A 12275-nucleotide genomic window follows, 5' to 3' on the forward strand; every position below is an offset into this window, starting at 1 on the left:
TCTTCAGACTTTATCTTGAACACCGATTTATTCTTGAGTTTTATTCTACCCTTAGGCAACTCACCAACTTAAGTTTATGATTATAATGCAAGGAATTCGTCTCTTCTAGTATGGACTTCAACCAATTTGCTTTATCAACACTTGAAATAGCCTCTTGGTAGTATTTTGGCTCTCCACTACCAGTGATAATAACATATTTGTATGGAGGATATCTCTAAGAAACTTGATGCTCTCTAGTAGATCTTCTCAACTCAGGTTCAACCGGTTACTCAGGTGGAGCCTCTTCAACTTGCTCATCATGATAAGGTTTTTGGTCACCGGTTACATTCTTATCATCTACTTGTATATCTCTTCCATCAACAAAATTTCCACAAGGAAGTTTAGGCACAACATCAATGTAACTTCTACCATTTGATTTTAGCTTCTTTGTTTTATCAAAAATATCAAATAGTTTGGTCTTTAAGAAATATCACATCATAGCTTCTAATAATTTTCTTGTCAAATGGATCCCACAATCTATAACCAAACTCTTCATGACCATAACCTACAAACACACATTGCTTATATCTTTTATCAATCCTGGATGTCTCATCTTTGGGATGTGAACAAAGTCCATGTAGCCAAACACTCTCAAGTAACCATAAGATACATATTGTCCTTAATATGGTGTTAATTGCACGATGGGTATGGAGAAGTCCTTAATCTCCGTTAGGTTTTTCCTTATTTTCTTCCATTGTTGATGTTTATGTGTTCTTGAGAGAAATATGTGATAATTATGTTATAATTATTGTGGGATATATGAAATTCGTGCATGATTTGATTACTGATTTTCGTGTGCCTCTGTATGTGATAATTGATTGAGTTGTTGTTCATGTGTATGTTGTAGGTATTATGAGCATAACCTTAAATTCATGGTAAAGTGATGAGTTAGGTGTTTAATCAGTGAGTATATGATGTTTTAATCATGGTTTGATATGTATAATATGTTTTATATTCGATTTGGATGGCTATGGATCAAAATCAGAGCTTTGATAGGGCTCCAATGGTGGAATTGTGTTCTGGTTTTTCTGATATTCTGGGCGAACTCGCCTATCAAGATGAAGACTCGCTTTGTAAAATAAGAAAGACTTACTATATTACTATTATTATTTTTCTCATCAACTTTACACCAAAGTTTCAAATAATGTGAAGTCAAGCTTCTCTATGATGAAGGTTTTTGATGAAGACAAAACTCCAAACAACAAGAAGGCAAAGATTTTATTCTATGATAAAGCATCTTGATTCAAGAAGTTAAGCTTTTCACTTCAAGAAGGTATAATGAGAATACTTACCTTCACTAAAGTCTTATATGCTCAAGTATTCATATGGCTATTGTATAACTTTTCATAGTGCATGGAAAATGTCTTAGAGTCATATTTTTCATTTTCAAACTAGGTAAATCGATTTACCTATAAGGGAAATCGATTTACCACTGAAGCTTACATATTTTTTAAAAGCAAAAATTATTTTTTTCACTTAGGTAAATCGATTTACCACTTAGGGAAATCGATTTACCACTGGAGCATTACATTTCTAGAAGCGAAATTTTAAATTTTTTAACTAGTTAAATCGATTTACCTCTTAGGGAAATCGATTTACCACTGAAAGATTTTGAAAATTTTTAAACGTTGCAATAGGGTAATTGATTTACCCATTATGTAAATCGATTTACCACTGTGCGTTTCTGAAAAATCAGTGGTTGTTCATACACCTCTTCATGCACCATTTCATGGAATCTTTTCATTTCATCTTTGACAATTGTTCATGATTCTTTCAGAACATTACCATGTTTCATTTGAGGTGTTATGTGCATATAAATACATGATCTTTCAAATTCAAATTTCACCTCTTCCAGTCAATCTCTTAGAATTTTCAGAATTCACACTTATTGTTTTAAACCTTCATTCAAGATATTTTCTGCATATTTTCATATCATTCAAAATAGAAAATTCTTGAGCAATCTAATATCTTTGTGTTGTGAATTATTTTCATTGGAAGAGAAGATCAAGCAAATTGATATATCACTTTGAGTGATCATTATACTACAAAATTTACATTCAATCCATTGTTGTAATCCATATCTTATTTTTAGAATTGTTGAAAAATAAGATTGTGTGTTTTGTAAACACCTTGCTGTCCAGGATTGTTGGAAGCAAGAGAGTTGGTTTTGAGAGGATTGTTTTCATATCAACTTGGTGAATCACAAGAGGTTGTTCTTGGTGATTGTGTCTGTCGTGTACAAGTCATAACAGATAGTGAAATCTCTTTCATGTTGAAAGGGGACTGGAGTACTCTCGATTTGTGAGGTGAACCAGGATATTTCTTCGTGTTCTTTATCTTTCCGCATTTTACCGTTCATCGCTTAACATAACCAGAAAAGAAAGAACAAAGTTTTTCATAAACCGGAAAAAGTGTTCAAAGATCCTAATTCACCCCCCCCCCCTCTTAGGCGCTACTCAACTAACAAATAACACATAACACATGTCATCTAAGTAATGATGCAAAATTGAGAATAGAAAAAATAATAATAAAAGTGCCCTTTTAAAAAAGGAGATAAAGTCAAAGGTCCTCCCTCTTGACTTTGACTTGTTTATTAAAAAACTAAACCCTTTGAAAAGAGATCTAAAATTCAACTTATTAATAAAGTCCATAAAGTCAAATTGATGAATTTGACCCTAAAAAGAAAGTTAATTCAAACCAAAGATGTAGATGCAATCTGAGTGAATAATAAGATGCATATAGTCACTCTTGGACCATTTATCTATTTCCCAAATATAGAGGATAGTGATGTAGATTATTAATGATCAGATAATTAAATATAAAAGAATAAGCTCTTGGACCAATTAAATATAATACTTGATCATAGAGACAGTCAAAACCTACAAAGATTCAGATGATAAAAATGCTTTTGTCTGTCATCAATCTAAATTTTGAGTCTTGATACAAATGAAATGGATAATATCCTGAGGCTAAGGAGTACTCTTGATTCTCAGTCCACAAATGAATGGATGTATATCAATAAGATCAGATGAAATGCCAGAATCTAACTTTCACCTAAATATTAATGAATGTCTATGATTGATGAGATATGTGATCAAATGGAATGATCATGCTATGTTGTTGCAGATGAAAACTCAGGGTAAAATTTAAGGTATGACAGACCCTTTTGTGGTCGGTCAGTGTCATACCCCAATTTTGTCCGGTCATTTGGGGTTTATCCATGAGATCTTTTTGTTTCAAAGGCCCATTTGCATAAGCGTGTTCATAATCTAAAATATGGTTTGAATCTTTTTACATTACTAATCCAAAACCTATTTTCTTATTAGTAAGTATTAAGAGCCATGTTATTATTTTTATGCTCACTATTTATTAGTCCATTTACACAACCCAAATATTTATGCCAAATTCTAAGTCCTTCGTAGATTCCTAAATTAAATTTGCATTTTTTTTTAGGCATGTATGCGTTGGTTTTAAATTAAATCACCATATTCAGATTCATGTGTTGAAGTTAGAATTATGTTGTTTTAAATCAAGTAACCCTAGTTGGTTTCTTTTGTGCCTTGTTGACTGAAAAGTATGTGTATTGAAGAATGTGAATTGAAGTAATAGCAAGTAAATAGTGAAAGGGTCAAATGTTTGCATTGATTGTGAAAGATAAATGAAGCATATTTAGAAATTACAAGCCATAAGCTATAGTAGTAAATAATTTGGGATTGTCCTATTCTAGATATTTCATGCCATCAAAGTATAAAGGTTTGGTTTGAGGGTAATCTTTTGAAGATGTTCCCGGCGCTCCAAGTTCCGTCACTTCGTTAGCTTGTATGTCTTAGGTAAAACATGATCCAGATGAATATGGTGATTTGCAAAGGAAGAAACATTGTAACAACAAAACCAGCAAAACAGAATGACAAGAATGATTTTGTAGCTTCAAAGTGCTTTAATTGATTAGCATAATTAAAATTTGGAAATAAGGTTTGAATGCTTAAAAAAAAGGTAATTACATAAACAGATTTTAAATCCAATAGGTTACAAATAGTCCAAATATACATTTAACCTAAATACTTAATTGATTACATCTTAATTTAATAAAAGCTGTTGCAATTTCAATTGATAAGAACCATTGCCCCAAGAGACCAAAGCCAGAGACCGTTGAACCTTCCTTGGAACTGGTACGCCTCAAACTTGCTTCCTTGAAGCTTCACGCAACCACCTCCCATCCCATCAAAGTCACTTCAAGTTGTAACCTGCAGAGATAAAAATAGCTTAATTAAAAAAGCCCTTTTCATAAGCGCTTAAAGAACTGAAAAATAACTAATAAGTTAATCAGTTTAACACTTTATCCAGAAGTCCAACATGAATACTCAAAAAGCATTTCGAAAATAGCTTAAAACAGTAACACATTTACAAAAATGAAATCCACAATAACCGGGAATGAAAAGGCATAACAGACAGAGTTTTTTTGAGGCTTAAAAATTCATCGGTGAAGAGATCATCGGATATAAGATAACGCAGCAGAAAAATCCAAGGAGGAACTTTTTTCACAAAAACTCAAGTTTTCAAAAAATCTAAGAAAGTTTTCTCGTCGAAAATCTGGCCCAGGTGAGGTTAGATCCTCCTACCTCTTCAAAAGCGCAACAGTATTAGAGGAGAGAAGAAAAGTGTTGATTTACCTGAAAGCCCTACTGGACGGTAAAACCCCTTGCCTCTCGTTTTAAAAAGAACTTGCATAATCTTCATTTATACTGGATTTCGCACTGTCTATCTCGTTTGCTCGCTCCTGGGTGTTTGTCGTTTGAGCTCCGGTTTGAGCGAACCCCTTAGCATTTCGTTCTTTGGAATCCTCGATTCAGACTTCGATCCTTCCTCGTTTGATCTTTCTTGGTTGTTCTTCGTACTCGTCGGCTCAGGGTGAATCGGTTTTGTGTTAAGGGTTTAGGGATTTTTAGAGGTTGGATTCGAACTCGAAAGGGGGTATTTAGAGGGTTAAGTTGTGTTTTGAGGAGGGTGGCCGGAGAAGAAGGGAGGCTCCACCGTAAGCCGTCGCCTTCGGCGGTCTTCTCCGGGAGGAAAGAAACTTTTTAGGGTTTGCTAAGTTTTGGAACGATTGAAAACTGCAGAAAGGGAAAGGCTATTGAGAAAGCAACGATGCCTTTTCCCTTTTTTTGTTTTAAGTTTAACCTAGATGGGTCTATTTCGGGCCTTCCAGATTTGGCCCATTAATCCCTATCAGCACCCCCCATGCGATTGGCTGTTTTTTGTTAAGACCATAATGATTTTTTTTAGTGTTAATTGGAAAATATCTTAGAATCTAATTAGATAATTTTTATTTAGAAATAATTATAGATTAATTAGAATTCTTTTGTGATTTATATTTATTTTAGAATTTTAGTTTAATTCATAATGATTTTTTTTAGTGTTAATTGGAAAATATCTTAGAATCTAATTAGATAATTTTTATTTAGAAATAATTATAGATTAATTAGAATTCTTTTGTGATTTATATTTATTTTAGAATTTTAGTTTAATTCATAATGACTTTTTTTAGTGTTAATTGGAAAATATTTTAGAATCTAATTAGATGATTTTTATTTAGAAATAATTATAGATTAATTAGAATTCTTTTGTGATTTAGATTTATTTTAGAATTTTAGTTTAATTTAGAATGATTTTAGAATTTAATTGTTAATATCTTAGAATTTAATTTAATTAATTTTTTTTTATTTAGAAATAATTATAGATTAATTAGAGTTCTTTTGTGATTTAGATTTATTTTAGAATTTTAGTTTAATTTAGAATGATTTTAGAATTTAATTGTTAAAATCTTAGAATTTAATTAGATAATTTTTTTATTTAGAAATAATTATAGATTAATTAGAGTTCTTTTATGATTTAGATCTATTTTAGAATTTTAGTTTAATTTAGAATGATTTTAGAATTTAATTGTTAATATCTTAGAATTTAATTAGATAATTTTTTATTTAGAAATAATTATAGATTAATTAGAGTTCTTTTGTGATTTAGATCTATTTTAGAATTTTAGTTTAATTTAGAATGATTTTAGAATTTAATTGTTAATATCTTAGAATTTAATTTAATTAAATTTTTTTTTATTTAGAAATAATTATAGATTAATTAGAGTTCTTTTGTGATTTAGATTTATTTTAGAATTTTAGTTTAATTTAGAATGATTTTAGAATTTAATTGTTAATATCTTAGAATTTAATTAGATAATTTTTTATTTAGAAATAATTATAGATTAATTAGAGTTCTTTTGTGATTTAGATCTATTTTAGAATTTTAGTTTAATTTAGAATGATTTTAGAATTTAATTGTTAATATCTTAGAATTTAATTAGATAATTTTTTATTTAGAAATAATTATAGATTAATTAGAGTTCTTTTGTGATTTAGATCTATTTTAGAATTTTAGTTTAATTTAGAATGATTTTAGAATTTAATTGTTAATATCTTAGAATTTAATTAGATAATTTTTTATTTTGAAATAATTATAGATTAATTAGAGTTCTTTTGTGATTTAGATCTATTTTAGAATTTTAGTTTAATTTAGAATGATTTTAGAATTTAATAGTTAATATCTTAGAATTTAATTAGATAATTTTTTTTTATTTTAGAAATAATTATAGATTAATTAGAGTTCTTTTGTGATTTAGATTTATTTTAGAATTTTAATTTAATTTAGAATGATTTTAGAATTTAATCTTTGTTAATGTTTTAAAATTTTGGATAATAGTTTAATATTGTTTTGAGTTTTAATTTAATGATACTTTTATTAGTTGTTTAAACTTTAGTTATTTGTTTTAGATTTAATATTTTATTGTGATTCTCTTGATTATTTCATGTTGATTTCAATTAACACCTAACATTTAACGATTAACTCTAATTTTTAAACTTCCGCAATTAACATCTAACTCTTTTAAATTCCGTTTCTAACATTTATTTTTGTATTTACTTTATATCATTGCACATTCTTCGTCTCATCTTAAAATGAACCTAAAAATAATAAAGACTTAAAAATACAAAAAGATTATAATTCTCATGCCATCAGTTCAAACCAATTTTTAAAACAAATAGAACCTCTCGATTCAAGGTCGAGCCCATTTTTCAAAACACCTATGTAAGTCGATCGCTGATAAAAGCATCGCCATCAACCTCACATGGCTTACTCTTGGGCTTTCTTACAATGAGACCTATTCGGTTTTAATTAATCGATTAAATGGATTATTCACCAAATAAATTCAATTCATTCACAAGAATGCAATTTTTAAAACATCGATCCGACATCGAAAGTTAAATTAAAATACTTAATCACATCTAAACAACACTTCATTTGAAAATGAAAAGGGGGATGGTTTTGAGTTTTCAACTCCTCTCTTCGATTATTTGAATACGAGTTTTCTTACTCGGTTAGTCAAATGGTCGTCATTTCTAATTCACTTAAGAACAAATAAATCAAATTCTTTTATAATAAAAAACGAAAAGGGAGATGACTTTGAGTCTTCAATTTTTCTCCTCGATTATAAGAATACAAGTTCTCTTACTTGATTAGTCGAATAATTGTCGTTCCTCTACAAACTTCCAAATCCGATTAAATCGAGATATTTTCACAATAAGCTAAATGAAAAAGGAGATGACTTTGAGTTTTCAACTTCTCTCCTCAATTGTTTGAATACGAGTTCTCTTACCCGGTCAGTCGAACAATTGTCATTTTTTCGCAACTTAATAAATCAATCAAAGCTATACGAAAAAGGAGATGGTCTTGAGTTTTTAATTCCTCTTCTCAAATGCTTGGATATAAGTTGTCTTACTTAGCCATTCGAGCACTTGTCGTTTATTCTAAAAATATCAACCATATACAACCTTATTTTCATAAATATTCAGATGAAACAGAAAGTGGTCTAGAGTCTTCTATTCTCTTTCCCGATTATTAGGATACGAGTTCTCTTACTCGATTATCCGAGTATTCGTCATCCATTCAAAACACCCTAGTTATTATCACATCCTTTCTAATTAAGGATGAAAAAGAAAGTGGTCTAGAGTCTTCTATTCCCTTTCCCGACTGTTAGGATACGAGTTGTCTTACTCGACTATCCGAGTAATCGTCATCCAACCAAAAACATCTCAACCAATCAAAACACCCAACATATTAATCCAACTTGTCACTTCCGTATGACCAAAACTCTTTTCAAAAAGAACACTATTTAATCCTTTCTAATGCGCATAACAAACCAATGCTTAAGCCTCCGCCGAGAGTAGACAAGCCAACGTTTAGCCTTTAGAACGCGATCTAAATAGTTGTTCACTAAAAAACACCAACCAATCGTAGTCCCCAAACTACGAATGCTCTGATTTCCTTATTACACCATAAGGATACGTAGGCAGGAGATTGTTGTATCTTCGCGAGCACACTAATAAAAAAACCTCCCCTTTCCCTTTCTGAGGTTCTCATCCATTTCTATTTTTAATAACCTGAAGATAACAAACAAACATAAATTAACACTCGAAACGCACATTAGAACTAAAAGGTTCCCGTTGAGTACAACGGACGTAAGGGGTGCTAATACCTTCCTCTTACGTAATCCACTCCCGAACCCGAATATGGTTGCGACGACCATTATTCTATTTCCTAAAGGTTTTATCGATATTTTCCTATCCCTTTATTGGGATAAATAAAGTTCGGTGGCGACTCTGTTCGAACATAATTTTTTCCGCGACCATCGCGAGGAATCGTATTTTTCGAGATGCGACAGATGGCGACTCTGCTGGGGACTAGCTCCAAGCAAAAGAGAGTGAAGCCTAATCTAGTTCAGTTTTTGTATTGTGTGTTAATCTTGTTTGTTTGTCTGTTATTTTTCTATTATGTTATTATTATTCTGTCATAATTATTATATTGTGATTTATTGACTATGTCTTATTGGGGGTGCTCTGGTTGATGATACTTTGTGAGGTAGGCTCTCCACCCGAGTCTGAGAAAAACCATAAGATTAAGTTGGTGGTTGCGTAGTGGGCGCCCACAAGGAGTCTTGTTGGGAAGAAACGAAGACCCCGCCTAGAGGAGATTCTCTTGAAATATTATTGCCCGACGAGTTTTCGTCACGGTGATAGTATTCTCAAGTTGGATCAATGACTCTAGGGACCTTTTAACCCATTATATCCGGTGGTTATGTAGTATTTACCTGAAAAGTCTCTGACTTATTAAGGTAATACGAAAGCCCCAATCAGATGAGATCCCTTGGGCGTATTACTACCTTACAGTGGTATTCCCAACCTCGATCTATGACTCTGAGAACCTTATTAGAACCTTGGACTCGAGAATTGTCTAGTATGGACCCACTAGGAGTCTTCCTCTTTAGGACTATACGAAGGCCTCACCCAAACGAGACTCTGTTTAGGGATGTTGTTAGCGGATGAGTTTTCATCATGACAATAACTTTCTTAAACATTGATTGATGACTTTGGGAACTTCTTACCTTTAGCATTCTACCAAAAGGGTTTTGTTTAGAAACCAAGAATACCCGCTCTCATGACCTGTATATCAACCTACATGTGACATGCATAACATCATTCATAGCATAGCATTCATATTATTTTATTTCCAAGGAATCTGAGTATCATGAGTTGCAGGAATTCAAGAAACATGGAATCAAGCAAAAGGAACATTTACTCATTCAAGTTCAAAGATCCCGATCTAAGGAGCTTACGTAGCTTGATCTCTCAGATGCACCCTGTATACAAAATCAACTTTGGAAAGAACTACGGCAATTTGCTCAGCATCCTCAATCAACAAGTGGACCATACAGCCTTGATCACTTTAGCCCAATTTTATGACTTACCTTTAAGATGCTTCATATTCCAAGACTTCCAGCTAGCACCAACGTTGGAAGAATTCGAGCGTCTTGTTAGGATCCCTATGAAGGACAAGTCACTATTTGAAGGGACAGATGAATCTTTTCCCCTCGAGGACATTGCTAGTGCGCTACACATGGATGAAAAAGAAGCAAAAGACAATTTAGAGACCAAAGGAAATACCAAAGGGTTTTCACTAAGTTTTCTTTTGGAAAGAGCTCATACCCTATTGAAGGCAGAAAGTTGGGATGCTTGTTACTCTGTTATTGCATTGGCTATCTATGGCATCGTCCTGTTTCCTAATATGGATGGTTTCGTAGACATGACTGCCATTTGTGTTTTCCTTACTAGGAACCCAGTACCCACTTTGTTAGCCGATGTGTATTATCACATAAGTCATAGGTATACTAAGAAGAAGGGATTGATTGCTTGTTGTGCTCCTTTATTGTATCAGTGGTTTCTAGAACATCTTCCGAAGACAGGTGCTTGGGATGAACAGACAGATATCAGTTGGCCTCAGAGATTGGGATCACTCCGATCTGAAGATCTATCTTCGTACTCCAAAGAATATATCAACGCAGACATCATATTCAGTTGTGGAGATTTCCCAAATCTACCACTCATTGGAACTCAAGGATGTGTGAATGCTAATCCAGTTCTATCACTCAGACAACTCGGTTACCCAATGGAAGGCCCTCCAGAAGCAAATTCTTTGGAGGCTTTCTTGTTACTTGACTTTGGGGCTGAGAATCCTAGCTTATTCCAACGAATCAAAGAAGCTTGGAAAAATGTCAATCGAAAAGGAAAAGTTGAGTTAGGGAGAGCAAATGGGATTACAAAAGAACCATATTTTCAGTGGGTAAAGGAAAGGGTGCAGATAATTAAAATGCCATTCGTCATTCGGACACCTATACCTCTTCCTGAACCTAAGCTCACCCATGTCCCTATTGAAGAAATGGAGGAACTCAAGGCCACCATGGCAAAGCTAGAAAAAGAGAATGAAGAGCTTCAAACAAAACTCCAACAAACCATCAATGAGAAAAATAACATGAAGTGGGAGCTTGAGAGAAAAGAAGCGCAACTTCAAGCTCACGTGGAAAAGTTCAACAAGGAAGAGCATAAGAGAAAGAAGATCAAAGTGGGATTAGAACAGGCTGATCATTGTTTGGATACTCTTAAGGGTCAACTACGACAAGCTCAGAAAGAATGTCAAGACAATGAGCGTTGGTGGCATCTAGCCACAAAGGAGAACAAGACAATAAGGGATACACTTGGGGCTCAGATAAAAGAACTAACCAATTCTGTTCGTCAGGAAAAAGCAGAAGTAGATCAGGAGCGCCGACTCAAGAAAATAGCCACTGAAGCTTCTAGGGTGTCACCCATGGTATGGGAGGAAAAGTGTCGAGAAGTAAGAGATGCCAGGGAGTCTGTAAGCTATTGGAAGAACCAGCTAGAGTCATTACGCCAGGACAGCTCCATATGGTTAAAAGAGAGAGACTATGTGATTGAAGATTATGAATCCTTTAAGAAGACCATAGACTTCTTACAAGGGGACAGGGATAAGTTTCGTGCAAAACTCGATGGGCTAGTAGGATTCTGTAATTGGGCAGCTAAAGATTTGCCCTGGAGGTTGAGAGACGCAGTCGAAGAGTTGAAAGAAGATAGCACTTCTCCAGCCATAATCAATTTCGTTCTGCTTTGCAAAGGGTTGTTGAAGAGATTCAATGAGGAACTAGAAGAGCTTCAGGCCAGAAAGCCGGCTGTTTAATTTGCTTATGTTTTGTATTTTGTTCCTTTAACAAATGTACTTTTGAACTATGACCTTTTTGGATCTCTATGTTATGTATTGGAATGAATGACGTTTAAAAAATTACTCCATTATTGCTATTATAAGTATTTTCTTTGTTTCTTCGAATTACTAACGACTAATGAAACTCGAATGAATCCCGGGAAATAAAATATGCATAACATTCGCATCTTCATTATGCATCACACTTCATAAAAATCAAAACTTACCCAACCTTTTTACCCTTTATCCAGCCACACTGACTAATCGACACCGGTACGAGACGCGAAGCAAATACAAGATGACATTAGAACAAGTGGAGGCCAACCAGGTTACCATGAGGACAGGCATCAATACGATCCAGGAGAAGATGGATCAGCTGTTGGAGACGATGCTTGCAATCGCTCAGAGAGAGAGGAGCGAAGAGGAGGAAGCCGGGGAAAAAAGGAATGATGGCACGCCAGGTCCGAATCCCCAAGACGAAAGTTACATCCCCACCAAGAAGAGATTGGTTCAGATACCAGTAGGAGGCAAAGGAGATGGAGACCGTGCAGAACCTTCTGATACGGCTACTCATCATGGATCCG

At 33.4% G+C, this 12275-nt stretch overlaps 1 long non-coding RNA gene across 1 annotated transcript; it reads right to left on the minus strand.

Moving 5' to 3' along the window:
• Window positions 1-4012: 4012 nt before the first annotated feature.
• On the minus strand, window positions 4013-5297 carry LOC127138371 (uncharacterized). The gene is made up of 2 exons (XR_007808755.1): window positions 4710-5297; window positions 4013-4283 (listed from the first exon to the last, which is right to left on the minus strand). It is a non-coding gene; the product is annotated as an uncharacterized LOC127138371 (long non-coding RNA).
• Between the last annotated feature and the right edge of the window lie 6978 nt (window positions 5298-12275).

Source organism: Lathyrus oleraceus, chromosome 4, assembly GCF_024323335.1.
Source record: "Lathyrus oleraceus cultivar Zhongwan6 chromosome 4, CAAS_Psat_ZW6_1.0, whole genome shotgun sequence".
In the NCBI taxonomy this organism is placed as follows: domain Eukaryota; kingdom Viridiplantae; phylum Streptophyta; class Magnoliopsida; order Fabales; family Fabaceae; genus Lathyrus; species Lathyrus oleraceus.